This window comes from Pteropus vampyrus, unplaced genomic scaffold, assembly GCF_000151845.1.
Source record: "Pteropus vampyrus isolate Shadow unplaced genomic scaffold, Pvam_2.0 Scaffold49, whole genome shotgun sequence".
NCBI classification, from domain to species: domain Eukaryota; kingdom Metazoa; phylum Chordata; class Mammalia; order Chiroptera; family Pteropodidae; genus Pteropus; species Pteropus vampyrus.
The window spans coordinates 1,694,392-1,707,238 of NW_011888830.1; positions in this window are offsets into that span (position 1 = coordinate 1,694,392).

Sequence of the window (12,847 nt, forward strand, 5' to 3'; positions counted from 1 at the left end):
TAAGTCTTGGTACGACCCACTCAGGTATAACTTGGGGGAGGGAGAGCTAGAGAGAAGTCTGGCCTTTGGGCCCATTCTAGCATGCCATTCAGGGGCGGAAGAGGTGGGAAACAGAGAGGTGAATGCTCCGAGAATTCAGCTGCTGCAGTCTGCGAGAGGGAGCTGAAGAGAGAGGTCTGCCCCCCGTGTTGTCCTTAAAGACACCGTGAGTCTGCTCATTAGTAGATATGACGTAGTGAATGCCTTGGGCTCTCATCAGTAAATCTTCATCTCTTGGAACAGCCCTCTTTGAAACCTATCTTCATTTCTTGGGGGAGGAGGGAAGAAAGAAGAGATAGAGCCATCGAGGAAAAGAAGACTCAAGAATCCCATTGGTCTACGATATCTGTCTCATTGGAGAGAATCTGCCCACTGGGCGATGGGAAGTTGGGAAGTCACCAGGTAGAGAAAGGAGGTAGGTGTTACACTTGAGGACATGTTGCTGTACGCGTCTCCCTTCAGTCTGCCCAGTGGGAAGGATTAAAGAGAACCGAGCCCAGGAAACCACACTTCCAGCAGAGTTGCTTGAGCAGCAGATTAAGAGAAGCTGGTCAAAGGAATAAGGTCTTGTCGGAACTGGAGTTCTGAGAACTTACTGCTCAAAAAGACCTGTAAGATTTTTTTAAAGCCAAATTTTCCCCAAAGTCAGTAGATCTAGGAGAGAGCTGACTCCAGGGGCAGATTGAAGTGGAGCGAGAAATTCTTGACGGATAATCGGGAGATCAATACACGATGAAGTTGTGATCAAGAAGAGAAGAAAGATGGAAAGGAACCAATTGTACCTTGAATTGGTTTATTTAAAAAAATTATCCCAGAAGAGTTATCTACTTTTATTGGTTAATGTTATTCTAGTTATTTTCACAAAGAACTACATTTTTTTAAAGAGCAGAACATTTATAGTTGTATAATATTAAAGCTATCATCTACCCACTCAAAGCCCACACTTTTGAGTTTGAACACATGAATTAAATACATTAGAGAACATTTAAATTGAATAAACAGTTTTAGTGTCGAATAAACTTCTAGAAAGCTGAAGTTATACATTTTTAGGTATGGGACATTCATTCATTCACTCATTCATTCATTCATTCAACAAACATTGAGTGCCTGCTCAGTGCCAGTCATTACATCTAGTGTTCACATTATTAATGCAGGTTTGGAAAACTTATATTTAAAAGGTATAATGTGTGAAGTGGGGTCACTGGCACTAAGTCATATTGCTAAACAGAACAAAGTCAGCAATGGAAAATTTGGAAAAAGTTCTGTAAAGTACTTTATTTTAGGGGTAAGTGTTGCGGAAATGCTGACTGCATAGACCTTTGCAGTAGAGCACAGGTAGAAAGGTTAATAAACGCAAGACAGCAACTGAAAAATACTCTTATCTTGATGCCTTTGGGGTTTTGTTAGGAACAAATCCGTTGGACTTTTTCCTAGCAATATCTAGTTTTACTTCCATTTTCAGAGTAATCTTTATTAACCCTTTCAATGCAGTGCTTTCATCATAAACATATGGAGACCCAAACTTCTTCCACACTTTCATTTCTCAACAGTCATCACCATGTCCTATCAAGCTGAAAATCCTATAAGATCCTTTATCCAGAATAAGAGGCCATTTCTCCAGCACTCTTTTCAACAGGATTTTAACTCTTCTATGCAGCTGGCAAAAACATCGAACCAGCAAATTGAAAACACACAGTGGTATGTATGTTTAGAGCCTTTATAAACTTTCCCATGCGTGCGATTCTACCAGCTTTACACATTCCCTGAGCAGATACTGATTAGCTGAGCTATCAGGCAAGAGCTCAGAGGTGAAAATTGGTCTGGCGTGCAGTTTGTGAATTCCAGTTTATTGAGTGGACCCAGCTGCGGGTCTCTTCTTCTGCAGGAGGGTTCTTGCCTTTTAAGAACTTTCTTCCACTCCACTCCCCATGGCTTCTATCACCTCCCCAGGAGACTTCACTTCCTATGGGAAAGAGTCACTTACTGACAACATGTCAGGGACACTCAGAGCAGCTTTATGATAAATCTCACACATTCCTTCTCTCCTCTCCTCCCCGACTGTGGCCTATTTTTTTTTGTTTTGTTTTGTTTTTTCATTTTGTTCCAAGGACACTGGTGTAAAAAGAAGGTCCGTGAAACCCACCTGGCTCTTAGTCCACGGCTTGGTTATGCTCTAATATGTAAAGGGAGACTTGGCTTCTTAGAGACCTGAGACCCATGTGCTTAATCCTAACCTTGTCAGGCACGCAGACATTTAATTGAAGGTATTCAGAGGTTGTTGAACAAGATTTTCAAGCCGTTCTTTCCCAGGTAAAGGTTATATCTTCAAAGGTAAGTTTTTCTCTCCCCAACTTGTCCAATTTTACCAACTCGAGCATCGATGGATGCATACTCCAAGAAGACAGGGTCTCTTTAATTTATGGCTCTATACCCAGTGCCTAGAAGAGTGCATGACGCTTCATAGTTGAAGGGTGAATGTTGAAAGTTATTTGTTGAAACATAACTGTCGAATGATGACTATAGAGAGTCAAAATGCTCAAGCTGTGCCTGGTATTTCCGTTTAGTATCTAAACATTTATACAAGAGGATATTGGGAATTTGGTTTGATGGACTTAAAATTATAGCAGAAAGTCTTAGAGCCTCATCTCAGTTGCTTGAAAAACCAACTAGTCTCCCTGTTTCCATTTTGCCAGCTGTGCAAAGGGCTATTGGCAGTGTCTTCATCATGACAGCAGAATGAGGAAGCAAGCAGAGCACTTAACCAAAGTGCTCATAACACCTACAAAAGAGCAGTACATTTCTCTGGAGTACTAGTCAACCCCAAACATAGTTCGTTCTTTCTCTGAAATGCAGATGCTTAAAATGACATATATTAAAATGTCTATCGAGAGTTTGAGCTGCTGGTTTCTGTTCTCTCCTGACAGGACACCATTGTCATGGACTCATGGTCATTGGAACGGTCATTTAGGCTAAATATTAGTACCCAAATTGGGAGAACTTGGAACTATCATAGACAGTGGCTACATGTCTTAAACCTGACTTCTGAAAATGTAGCACGTATGAATGTGCAGGGTAAAACAAACGAACAAACAAACAAACAAAAAACCCCCCAAACGCAGTTGTCTCTTAGCAGTCCCCAAGCATTCCTTTTATAGAATAAAACTCCAATGGAGTTTTAACGCACGAAGTTATCTCATAAGAAGGAGGCCCCCTTTGGGAGGCAGGAGACCGTAGGCAGGGATTCCTAACCCCAAGCCCCGTTCCCAGCACCCCCAACTGCCTGTAGTTATGTGACCCTGGACAAGGCATTTAACCTCCTGAGACTCCAGCTTCTTTATCTATGAAATAACATTGGCTTCCTGCCTCCCAAGGAAACCAGAAGGAAGAATGAGTTAACATTTACATTGCACACTGGGAGCCTCCAAGAAAGGCACCACAAGAGCAGGAAATATAATAGGAAATATGTGTTTTTTAAAATTTTTTGGTCGCAGGTCAGCCTTTTGGGGCCTATTCCCTATGTCCAGTATTAAAATAACAGGCAAACATAAAAGAAAGGTCTGAACCTAATTCAGGTAGGATAACTGAATCATAGCTGCTGGGTTTTGTTTGCTTGTTCTTTATTTAACTTTGTGGGAAAAAGATATGTGGGGGAGGTAATTCAGTTGCTACTGGGAGAGGTATCCGAACGAGGCCATATTTAGGCACAGCAGAGAGGCACCCCTGCTGGAGATCAGCAGGAGGCACAGACTGAGTGGCTGAGATTTGGAATTCATCAGGATGGTCCGCTCCTGGAGGATAGAAATCATGTCCTAAGTGTCCCACGTCTCCAGTCCCTTTCCAGTGCCTGGCGTACCGCTGCTGCTCGTTCGTGGGTACCTAATGAATGCATTGATGGAGGTCTGAACGCGGCTTCTTTCTTCGCCAGCTCTGTGCTCCTTTTCCTTACCTGTAACTTGGGAGTGAAAACACCACCTTCGCAGGGCTGTCGCGAAGGTCACGCGAGTGACATGTGTAAAGCTCCCAGCACACTGTCTGGCGCACCTTTGGGGCACACAATCCTGGTAACTGTTGTGATGACTGTTAGTGCTCTCAACACTAATGCTGGGGCCCCATGGCAGCGTAGTGGCCAAAGCATGGTTGGGTTCGTATCCTGGCTTTGGGACTTACCAGCTCCCAGAGAGCAATGGTTTAACCTTTCTGGAACTTGGTAATAAAATCTTATCCACGTATCAGCTCACCGTCTAGAATATAGTCTGGGATGATAAAGAGTACTGGATGCTCTTTAAAAATCTTGTATCGTAACATACATCGAGAACATGCAAACAACATATTTATGAAACACAGTGAATAAATAGAGGTCAAGACATGGACCATTGCCAGCACCGAGGAGCCCATCGTGTGCTGTCAGATCATTTATACTCTTCTTCCACTAAGCATTATCTCATGTGCATGTCATTTAGAGCATTTAAAAATAGATTTAATTGTGATTCATATATTTGAACAATTTATTAATGAGCTACAATTTATTAAGTTCTCATAAACACAGATATGTTTGTTCTCCTGATGTGCCTGTTGCTTCTTGCACAATTACCACACTGTTTCGAGCATCATAACTATACAATGTACTTTAATATCTGGAAGAGCAAATTATTCTGGCCAGTCTGCTTTTGAAAACTTCTTAGCTATTCCCCTTATTTATTTTTTTCTCTTTTTTATTTTGACACATTCTCAAACTTACACAAAAGTTGCAGGTGTAGTTCCGACAAATTTTCTTTCTGAGCTGTTTGAGAATAAGTTGTTCCATCACTTAAAAATACATTAGTATTTCCTATCATCAAGGGCATAGAAATTGAAAATTAGCATTGATTTGTTACTATCATCAAAACTTCATATCCCATTCAAATTTGCCACCTGTCCCATTAATATCCTTTATAGCAAAAGGATCCAGTTCAGAGTCAAGTGTTGAATTTAGTCTTTTGCATGTTGTTTTTCATCTTCTTCAATATGGAAAAGCTACTGAATCTTTCACTGATTTTTGTGAACTTGACAGAAAGATTATAAGCCAGTTATTTTGTACAATATTCCTCAATTTGTGTTTGTCTAATACTTCTTCATGATTATGTTATACATCTTCAGTAGGAATATCATAGAATTGACGCTATGTTCTTCTCTTTGCATTTTATCAGGTGGTAAATGGTTTCAATTTGTCCCATTACTCAGGATGTTTACTCAAATTAAGGTGATATCTTCCCAGCGTCTCCGTCTATAAAATGGTTCCTTTTTCCTAAGTAAATATTTTGGTAGGAGCTACGTGTAACTATGTACATACTCCTAAATGTTTTATTTATTCATCCATGTATTTACTAATGTAAATTCATGATTTACTATTTTATTCTATGGCTTATAAGCAATTAATATCAGTATTAATTTTAATTGATCATTAGGAGCTCCTTAAATTTTGTGTGTGTGTATGTGTGTGGTGTATGTGTATTGACATGTCTCGGTTGTTTTTTGAGCATTCTTTTACCCTTTGGCACAGAAATATTCCTGGCTCAGCTGAGAATTTTTATGTCCACTTCCCCAACTCGTCTTTGATATCAGCCTTTTCTCCAAAGAGCCCTGGTTCCTTTGAGTGGGGAATGATATTTAGAAACCAGGATCTGGATGTTAGGTGCTCTCATTGCCACTGAAGTGTTACTTCTCTTAGGGCCTCTCAGTGGTCAAAGCTGGGGAGTGTGTGTGTGTGTGTGTGTGTGTGTGTGTGTGTGTGTGTGTGTGTATCAGGGTGTCCCAAGAGTCTTAGTGCAGTTTCAGGCTTTAAGAACTTCAGAAGTACAAAAGCTATAAATTCACAACGATATCATTGGGAAGTTTAGTTTTGACAATTTACACTTGGTTTTGATCATTTTGAATAATAATTTTTTAATTCTAAGGTTTTGTTTGTGACGATTTTATGGATAAACGTTTCTGAGACCAGTGAATTGCTAGAGGTTCTCTTGCTTGACCCATCCTGTCACCTATCTATCTCCATTAGACTTTTTTTCTTGTGGGATCCCATCAAAACTGTCATGTACACATCATAACACCATTCCTCCAATGAACTAGATAACCTAGGTGAAATGGGCAAATTCCTAGAATATAAACTACCAAAAGCTAACTCAAAAGAGATAGAAAATATGAATGGATCTATAACAATTAAAGAGATTGCATCAGTAATCAAAAACTTCCTGCAAAGGAAAGCTCAGGAAAACGTGTTTCGCTGATATATTCTACCAAACATTTGTAGAAGATTTAACACCAATAAATTACAGATTCTTCCAAAAAATAAAAGAGAGGATATTCCCCTGCTCATTCTATGAGGCTAGTATTACCCGGATACCAAAAAAAAAAAAAAAAAAAGAAAATACAGACCAATGTCTCTTATGAATACAGACATAAAAGTCCTCAAAAGTAAAACGAACTGAATCCAGCAACATATGAAAAGAGTTATACACCATGACCAGGTGAGATTTATCCCAGGATGGCATGGTTGGTTCAACACAGGAAAATCAACACGCCGTATTAATAGAAGTAAAGGACAAAAATCACATGATCGTATCAATAGAAAAAGGAAAAACATTTCATGAAGTGCAATACCTTTTATGAAAAAACATTCAACAAATTAGAAATAGCAGGGAACATCTTTGATGTAATAAAGGGTATCTCTGAAAAACCTACAGCTAACATCATACTTAATGGTGAAAGACTGAAAACTTTCCTCTAAGATCAGGAAAAAAGAACAAGGATTTTGCTCTTGCCAATTCTATTCAAGTTCTAACCAGGGTAATTAGGCAAGATAAAGAAATAAAAGGCATCAAGACTAGAAAAGAAGAAGTAAAGTTATATCTACTTGCTAATGATATTTTATAGAGAAAATCCTAAGAAATCGAAAAAACTATTGAAGCAAAGAAATGAGATCATCAAGATTGCGGGATACAAAATCAATATAAAAAAACAATTGTATTTCTACACACTAGCAAAGAATAATCCAAAATGAAATTAGGAAAACAATTACATTTACAAATAATATCAAAAAACAATAAAATGCATAGGAATAAATTTGACCAAATATGAGACTTGTACATTGAAAACTATAAAACATCATTGAAAGAAATTATAAAAGGACATGCCATGTTCATTGATTAAAAGATTTAATATGGCATTACTTTCTAGACTATTCTACAGATTCATCCTAGGAATACAGGTTTGGTTCAACACAGGATGGCTAGACTAAAAAACACAGATAAGTTCGGTGAGGATGTGGAAAAATTTGAACCCTCATACATTTATAAAATGGTGTCATTGCTTTGGAAAATAATTTGTCAGTTCCTCAAAAATGTTAAACATAGATTTACCACATAATCCAGCAATTCCACTCCTAGAGATTTTCCCAGGAGAGTTGAAAACATGTTCATGCAAAAACTTGTAAAGGCATGTTCTTGGGAACATTATTCATAATAGGCAAAAAGTGGAAACAACCCATATGTTCAGCAACCGATGAATAAAAATATGATCTCTCCATACAATGGAGTATTATTCAGCCATAGAAATGAGTGAAGTACAGATTCATACTGAAACATGACGAAGCGTGAAGGCATCATGCAAAGGGAAAGTAGCCTAACACAAAAGGGCACATGTTATATGATTTTGTTTATAAGAGTCCAGAATAAGAAAATCTCTATATAAAGTAGATTAGTAGTTGGAGATGTTGGGAGAGGGGAAAGTTGGGAGTAATTCGTAATGATTCGGGGATTTCATTTGGGGGTGATGAAAATGTTATGGAATTACACAGCGGTGATGGTTGCACAGTCTTGTGAGTGTACTAAAACCCACTGAACTGTGCACTTTAAAAAAGAATGAACTTTATGGAATGTTAATTATATCTCAATTAAAAAGCAAAACCAATGATGGTTTTTTAAAGAAAACTCATTATTTGAATAATTCGAAGGCTAGAATTACAAATGAAATATTGTATGCTACTGAGGAGTAGCTCATGAAAGTTTTACAAAATTTGGAAATTGACTAGAATGATGTATAGCACAGTATAGTAATTATAGTAAGTTTAATTTAAAAGAGTTTAATTATATATAATTGGTACACAGTAAACTACCTACATTAGAATGTACAATTTAGTACATTTCGACATATGAATATACTCATGAAACATGACCTCATAACACATCCATCATTCCCCAAAGTTTCCTCGTGTCTCTTTGTAATGCTTCCTTCTCATGTGTCCTCCCCGAGGCCCAGACGACCCCTGATCTATTTCTCTTACTACGTATTAGCTCGCATTTCCTAGAATTTTATATAAAGGAAACCATACAGTATATTACACTTTTTAAAATTCTGGCTTCTTTCACTTAGCATAATTATTTTGAGATTCACCCATGTTGTAATGTGTATTAAGAGTTTGTTCCTTTTTATTGCTGAGTAATATTTCATTGTATATAGCCTGCTTATCCATTTACCTGTGGATGGACATTCGGGTTGTGTCCAGTTTTGGGCTATTACAAATCGTGCTGTAATGATGTTCATGAGACCTGAGCTTTACATCGTGAACTGGGTGTCATCTGACCCAGCCAGCCACAGGTTGTATGCACACAGCAGCAATCTATTATCTGATGGGAATATAAGAGACTGAGCTCGAGCAGGTCCAGGAGGTATAGTAAGTTGTAAGAGCAAGTGGCCTAGACTCCTTTGACTCTGAAGGTGCAATGCCTCTTCCCTCTCCTCAGTCTGGTCTCTTGGGCATGTTCCTGATAACTTAGTTGACTTTAATAACCCCAACCAGGTTTACAGATTGTTCTGTATTATATGTACCTTGTAGTGCCACTCAGGATTGATCCTGTAGGACACTGGTGAAGGAAAATTCTCCCAGTGGGTAGAACTTTGAGCAGCACACTTAGTTGCACACGATGTCTAGACTGAGAAATGGCCAGTAGTATAGATGGACACTAACTCCTGGGCAGTTGATAGTGGTTTGGTTGGATGGCGTATTAGGCTTCACTAGAGAAACAATATACGTATGTATGGAGATCAGTTGGCTCACGTGGTTATAGAGGCTGAAAAGTACCATGATCTGCCATCTGCGAGCAGGACACCCAGGGAAGTCACTGGTGTGATTCAGTCTGAGTCCAAAAGCCTGAGAGCCAGTGGAGCTGACGGTGAAAATCCCAGTTCAAAGGCAGGAGAAGGTGAGATGAGATGTCCCAGCTAAACCACTGAGGCAGGGAGAAAGGGGGCAAATTCCTCCTTCCTCTACCCGATGCTCTATTCAGTCCTCAGCAGATGATACCTACCCACACGGGGGAGGGGAATGCACTTTACTGAGTCAGTGCTTCACATGCTAATCTTACGTGGAAACATCCTCACAGACACACCCAGAAATAATGTGTAATCTGGGGACCCTGCGGCACACTCAAGTTGACACATAAAATTAACCATCACAGATGGGAAGGAACTTAAATAAAATTAGAAAATTGGTGACAAGGACATCTGGGGAAGAGGTATATGGATGGACCTCTTGGGATGGTCAGAGTGTAAAGGTATTTTTGTCCCATGTGAATGATGGGCATTCACGACGAGTTTTTAGTAATTAAGCAAGGAAATCATGTACTCTGTAGATGTCAGTCTCTTTTCCCAGCCACCCAGTGATTGTTCAATGGGCTCATGAAAACGGTGGCCATGGAGGTAGGGATGGAGGCTATGTACTGACTTGACAACACGGACACACCCTCGCCAAGCATAGCACCACTGCTGAGGTCCTACTATGTCGGCAGCAGAGACATTGATGACCTAACATGTCCTTATTCACATGGGTGACCAGCCAGCCACCTACTGGTGGGTCGATTGCAGTTGGACCCCTTCTATCTTGAAGGGAGTGGAGATTTACCCTCATTGGAATAGATATGTTCTGGATATGGACACGCCCTTGCTGCCCACGTCGCTTCTGCTGGTAGCACAGTCTGTGGACTCACAGAACACCTTCCCCACCGTCATGGTATTTCCCACGGCGTTGCTTCTGACCAGTGATTTCCAAGCCATCACTTCCTTCCGAGCATAGGGAATGAGCAGTGGGCTCTTGGCCATGGAATTAACTGGTTTTACCCCCCACTCCCCATCACCTAGAAGCAGCAGGGCAACATTTGAAAGCTTACTAATGTACTGGCTTACTGAAGACTCAGTTATTGTGTCAGTTGGGAGTCAATACCCCAAAAGGATGAGGTGCTGTCTTAAAGGAGACAGTATATGCTTTGAAACAGAACAATATACAGTGCTGTCTCCCCCAGAGCCAGATCATATGGATCTTGGAATCAAGGGGTAGAAGCAGCTTGTCTCACTATTACGCCCCAAAATTCATTCATAGAATTTTTGCTTCCCATCCTGGCTACCTTGAGCTCTGCTTGTTTGCCGTTCTTAGTCCCCAGAGAGGAGCTGCTCACCAGGGGACACATCCATGACACACAGGTAAAGAACCCCAGTCAGCAAGGCACTCCGCCTGACCCTACAGAGGAGAAGGAAAACATGACCAATGTGTCTGTGAAGAATCCAGGCAAGGGACAATCTCTTAACGGGGCTCGCTTCTGGAAAATACATTCTGGGTAGTACCGGAAGAGTTTTGATTCTAAGTTTATACAAGAAGAGAGAAAACGGCCACATGTACTGATTCTATTTATTTGCTCGTCTAAATCGAAAGAAAAGTCATGGTTTTAAAGTCTGTAGAAGTGGACAAATCTTTTCCAGGTCTCTGAGGTACTTGAAGATGCAATTAAAAAGAAAATCTTTCTTACCACCTTGTCTGCATAAGTTATATCATAGGACTAAAATAGAACAGGACTGCTGCTTAATACAAAATTAATGTTAGTCCCATTACATACTCATTTAGCCATCGCTAGCGATAATGCTGAGGTTATCAGTATTCATGTACTCTACTTACTTCTAGATAAAGGGCCCACTTGTGCCTTTAAAGCATTGCCTGTTCTGTCAATATCCTAGTTTGTAGTTAATGAGAAGACCGAGGCTGGGGTTTGAATCTTGGCTCAGTCACTTTTTATCTCTGTGATCTTGGTTAAGACAGTTAACCCCTCTGTGCCTGTGCTTCCTTATCTATGAGGGTGATAGTGGTATCTACTTCGGGAGTGTTGTTTGGAGAATTCATTAACGTAACATATGCAGAGTCCTCACAACAATGCTTGGCCAGTAATAAACAATAAATTAATCGTTAGCAATTGTTACTATTATAATTTGACAATGCTTGCCAAGAATATAAACCCTTTTTATACCCTTTATCTCTCTTTCTCTAGCCAACTTGCAGGACACCTGCTAATTAACTATTAGGGACTGAATTGTCTCCCACCCTCCCAAATTCATATGTTGAAGCTCTAACCCCCAATGAGACTGTAGTTGTAAATTAGACTTTTAGGGAGGTAATTAGGGTTAAATAAGGTCACGAGGGTGGGGCCTTAATCTCTATGAGGACACAGTGGGACAGTAACTGTCTACAAAAAACCAACCCTGACCTTGGCATCTTGACCTTGGACTTCCAGTCTCCAAAACTATGAGAAAATCAATGTCTGTTTAAGGCCTGTGGTATTGTGTTATGGCAGTCCTAGCAAACTCAGACAATAAGAAATGTCCTAATTCACACATGAAGTGAGACAAATGAGCAGTGCCAACAGTTACCGATGTCACCCTTAAACACCATTTCTCTGCTGTAGGAAAATCTAGCATCTACCATGGTGGGGGGCACACTGGAGAGTCACATATGCCATTGCGACTGCTGCCCACATGAATCCTTCTCATAACAAATTGTTTTCAACAAAATTTATTGAGGCCCTAGAGTGACTCCCACAGGCAGGGGTTTGTTGTCACCTGTGAGGAGCACTCACTCTTATTTCTTTGTGCTTTTAAGCCCATCCTGGAGAGTTTTACAAGAAGAAGAATTTAGTCGACGGAGTCACTGATCAGATTCTGGACGAGTGTGACCTCACGTCAGCTGTGGCCTTCTATTCCCTCGCTGGCTGGAGTCCTGATCGTACCACTTCTGGGGATGCACAAAGCCCTCCCTCGGACGTCTTCCAGGTCCTGGAGTCCACCCTTCTCATGGCCTCTTCCTCCTGAATCCTTGTTTTGACCGGCTGGATCGTACCCCAGAGTCGCCTTTCAAAAACTGGTCACAACGAGCATGCATGAGTTTAGCCATCCTAAGTGAAGACTGAGAGATTACAGGAAGGAGATTTGGGAGTCGGGGAGGTGAGGCCCAGCCTTTCATGCTTCCTATCCTCTTTTCTGCTTATCTTTCCTTCCAGAATTTCCAAAGAATTCTTTTCCTTTCAGTACATAGAAGAATTCAGTTGAGTTTCAAGGCTCAAACTCACAGAAACCCCAGTTCATAAGATGCTTGCAGATCAAAGAGCCTTCCATTTTAAGGGAATTTTGCTTCAAGATTTATTGTAAACATATATAAAATGTATGATATAGATACACTGATAGGTATACTACATATACATATATGTATAATATACCATATATGTTATATTTATAAATATAAACAAACACGTCTCTTTTTTTCTTCTTAGTACATTAGGAACAATTAAGGCAATTTAGAGACAAAAGGAACTGCTCAGTTTAGAGATAAAGCTTGAACTGCCGAGTCTGAGTCCCCCCAGATTCACTGACTTGTGAAAGAGCTGTTTGGAATTGACCGCAGAATTTATTTCTCAGGTGCAGGGAGTTTAAAATCTGAAAGTGGGTGTTATGTAAATCA